Genomic DNA, 4,680 nt, shown 5'->3' with positions numbered 1-4,680 from the left:
AATGCTTCCCCAACTTCTCAGTCTAGTTTCCTGTCCTCTGCTTTGAGAGGAGGAATAAAAAATGTGAATATGTTATATGTTATTTAAATATTACGATAAGGTATTTACGTATTATGATATGCCGGATACCTACTTGCTTGTAAAATTATTGACTATATATTACCCTTACCCCCTTCCAAATCCCCCATTTTTTCCTCCCCACCCTCCCCTGTCTACCATACCTATATTCCTCCCTTTTTTCCCTTTATGGATAAAAAACTCAATAAAAGTTTGTAAAAAAAAATAAAAAAAATTGGTAATATGAAGAGCTGCCTGAAGAGTTCTCCACTGTCACTGGTCTTCCTCAGAAATCAAGGGAGTGGTGTTGAGGACAGGAAAATCTCTTCCTTCCCTTGGTAAATAACTCATCTTCTGCTCATCCTGAAGTCCAGCAGTCAATCTCATAGTGTGGTGTTCTGTAGTCTACTTTGTGCAATTTGTATGCCACTTCTCTGTTCAGGGATATATACTATCATTATTGCCTAGTCCCTAGGTCAGGGGTAGGCAACCTTGGCTCTTTTATGACTCGTGGATTTCAACTCCCAGAATTCCTGAGCCTGCATGACTGGTTCAGGAATTCTGGGAGTTGAAGTCCACGAGTCATAAAAGAGCCAAGGTTGCCTACCCCTGACCTAGGTGGAGGAAATACCCTTTTTTCCCCCCTCAGGGACATTTTAATTTATTAATTGCTTTCTGGAATAAATTATTAATACTTCTGATTTGCATATTCCTTTTTTAAAATGAAACTTATAATTTAACGCTATTAAAACAGGGCTTTGAAAGAAGTAGTTCAATTTTATCTTACTATGCTACTCGAAACACCACCACAGAAACTATATACTGATTAATCCATTAAGACTTCAATTTTATAATCATTTATCTGCACATAGTTCCAGACAGAGTGGGAACTAGTTCAAGGGAAACATGTCTAGGGCTGTGCAGTAAAATAAATTGCAGAGTGTCATTAAATAAAACAAGGTTTTTCACAAGTTAGATTTTATACCATTCTGGTGCAATTCAAAATAAGTGAAAGCTTATATTGCTAGAATACTGACCTCAAAGAAATGTTGATATAAAATTGCTTGCTATCTATCACCCTATATCCATTCCAGAATCTTCAATAAATTCAGCTGGATGTGGTTCCAGATTATAAGAATGATAAATTGTAAAATCTAAAACCTAACTTCCAATATTATAACTGCAATACTGCAGTTCAAAAATGATTTTTGAGATAGATCTCAATGCATTATTTATGTCAGAAACACATATATTTGGAGCATGTGGCAAAATTCACACCTTGAATAATAAACCATATTATTTGGCAAGATAGGCAGAAATAGCAAATGCTTTCTGTAGCAAATGTCAGCCTTCTGCTTCTGCAGATCTAAAGTCTCAGTTCCAGTAGCTGGACTTTTTGATTGGATATATATATATTTAAAGGACAGTAAACAAATATTACAGCAAAGTCATTATTCATGGGGAATGTAGCATACAGTTTGGTATGCAGAAATGATAACTCATACATGGCATGCAATCAATCAATCAATCAATCCATGAAATCAATAGGATCCCAAATAATTATTTAGATGTTCATTATAGAATGAGGGATTACCAATGTCAGAGAGCAGAATCAGCCTGGTCTCATATTTGTAACCATCCTTTTAATTGCCTTCAATTATGAGATATCCAACTATAGGAACTTTGCCAACAGGAAAAATATCCTAATTCAGAAGATTATCCAAAGGGCTTTTAGCAATGTGTGTTACCTTTTCCACTCATGGTTTTTGAAGCATGAGTTTATACACTTAGCTGATATAAAGCTGGATATCTTTATCCATATCCAGAATAAGTGGACCCTATCCACTGCAAGACACTTAATGTCACAGAGTGTATGCCAACCTGCACATTCCATGCACACCAGATGGCAGCACCTATCTGAGTTTGGTAGAGCTCAAAATTTAAATAGGCTCAAATTATTACATGGAAGGGAGACCATGAAGAAATTTTTTGGTTGTGAAATAGACTTCGAAGCCACCATTATCGACAAGCAAAGAACATGGAGGTTGCAGATTCTTTCATTCTCAGAAGGCACTGAGGGCTACAATGGGGCATTCTGAATATTTTATCTATGCAACATTGCCAATTTTAATGCAGCTATGCTTCTTATAAGATCATAGTCTTAAAGTGACCTGTGCAGTTTATAGAGCATCTCTAGTCTAGATTTCTTTTAGTCAAGTTGAATTCATTCTCTTGCCTTAAATAATTGAAAAACATGACATTTTAATTTGTTCTCTGAAATTAAGAAGTCTTTGTTCTCCTGTATTCCTGATTTTAATGGCAATATAACATAAGTGTGATAATAAGATATGAAGGTATTCATAAAATGCATGTGTCAATTTCTACTGAGAGAAAGAGAATATAAAATTAATGAGAACAGAACAAGTTGGTTAAAAGGCAAGAAATGAATGCTGTCATTACCTCATTCATATAATTGAAGTTTTTCTTTTGTTCATATCTATTTGTGGCTTTATTTGTCAGATTTATAGTCCCCTTTCTCCAAAAGCTCAGTGATCTTTTATGATTGTTGGTAGTCTTGAACCAGAGTTTCACATGCAACATCTAAATCACTACATTTCAGTTGCTTTTCACTGAATTTTACTTACTAGATAATGTTTACATTATCTGTGCAGCAGAAGTTTGCTTTTTGTATAACACCATATATTCACCCATGTAATAATAATAATAATAATAATAATAATAATAATAATAATAATAATAATAATAATAATAATAGTTGGAAGGGACCTTGGAGGTCATCTAGTCCAACCCCCTGCTCAGGCAGGAAACCCTATACCATTTCAGACAAATGGATGTCCAGTCTCTTCTTAAAAACTTCCAGTGTTGGAGCATTCACCAACACATGTAAAGCATTCTTTTTAAGCTTCAGCCTTTATGTAGTTATTTCAAATAATTACATTACAAAAACACAGGACTAAGATTTCTTCTGTCAACCAAAAGAAACATTTTTGACAGTATTTACCAGTATTATGTTTTAATGCAACTGTGAATATCACTGCAGTGAAAATATCCAGGCCATCACAATCTTGCAGACAAATTATTTCAAATATTAGCTTTCTGCAGAGACAAAACAAATACAGACTGGAATATTAATTAAGTCTATTCCTTATAAACTTTAGAATTATCTTTTTTTGGGGGGGTTGACCATAGGTTTTTTGTGGAATGTTAGTGGCTTGGCATTTGAAAAAAAAAGTATTTTAACCTATCTATTGATTGAATTGTAGTGATGATTTTTCTATTTAAATAGATTTTCACAACTATTATTTTACAATACATTTTATTTACTCATTTATCTAACACAGCGGCATCCTATCTTTCTCAGGGAAACATAACGTTGTTAAAAACAAATGCATAACTAAGCATGGCATACAGAAAATAATTAAACACAAATTAACTAACTGAACATAAAGAAATAGAAAATGTAAAGGAAAACAATCAATAGTGCCTCTTCCACTGTGCTGCAAATCCTCACTTCATCATGTTGCCATCTTTTATTCTTGGCATTTGGCCTAAAGACATTCTTCCCTTTCACCTTTTTGGTGCATTAAAAATATGGTTATCTGTCCTGTATAGGACTAAAGCAGGGGTGTCCAACTTGGCAACTTTAAGGCATGTGGACTTCAATTTCCATGCATGGCTGGCTGGGGATTTCTGGAAGATGACATCCTCAAGTCTTAAAGTTGCCAAGGTTGGACACCGTGGACTAGAGGTAATGAGCAGGAGGCAATATCTAAGCAACAGGAGTGGATCTTAATAAATCTAAACAGGATTAGATCTGGTTAGTCCCTAAATGCAAGAAAATCAGCAAATCCAAGCTGTGGATTAGGTAAGGACTTTGGGTGAAAAATCATAACAGGCACAATTGGCAAACTATTTCTATACTCTTGCTAAGAAAACTGCATGGATGCCTTTTTGTAATCACCTTAGATGCAATTAACATTTATCTTTACTTTTTATATGAACTCAAACATAGTCACTGTATGCAATGGAGTATAGGACTCCACTGATTTTGACTCTTATTGATAGATGTGGAATATTTTTGTTCTGCTTTTCCCAATATTGCTAATCACTGTGTCTTGTAGCAATAAATTCCTTTAATTACCATTCTTTTGTCTGTTCCACCAAATTCATTCATTGTCTGAATAAATGCATTCTATTCTTGTAGCATTTATGAGAAAGGGTTATTATACCCATCAAATATACTTTCTAAACACTGCCTGTACATGACATTTGTTCACTTTCTACCTTTTATGCATGTGTTAAGGAGGCAATGCTTCTTACAGAGAAGGTAGGTAAGAACAACAAAGCTATAATCACCCTACCTTCCAAAAGTATAAATATGTTGAAACTTTATTAACTTCATTAGCTAATGGATTTGGCGCAGTGGCAGAGAGATATAAATAATGGTCCTGATATGATAGACCAGAGATTCCATCTTGTCTTTAAAAAAGCAAAATGGCAACTTGATTCTGGTCATTCAGCAAGGCCAAAGGAGAGCATCTCTGAAGCAGCTCTTTTCAATTTAGATCTATTAGTTCTTAACAAGCAACTAATCCTTATTGC

Source organism: Protobothrops mucrosquamatus, unplaced genomic scaffold, assembly GCF_001527695.2.
Source record: "Protobothrops mucrosquamatus isolate PMUCROS unplaced genomic scaffold, P.Mucros_1.0 scaffold537, whole genome shotgun sequence".
Classification (NCBI taxonomy): domain Eukaryota; kingdom Metazoa; phylum Chordata; class Lepidosauria; order Squamata; family Viperidae; genus Protobothrops; species Protobothrops mucrosquamatus.
Note: the sequence above shows the minus strand (reverse complement) of the source record.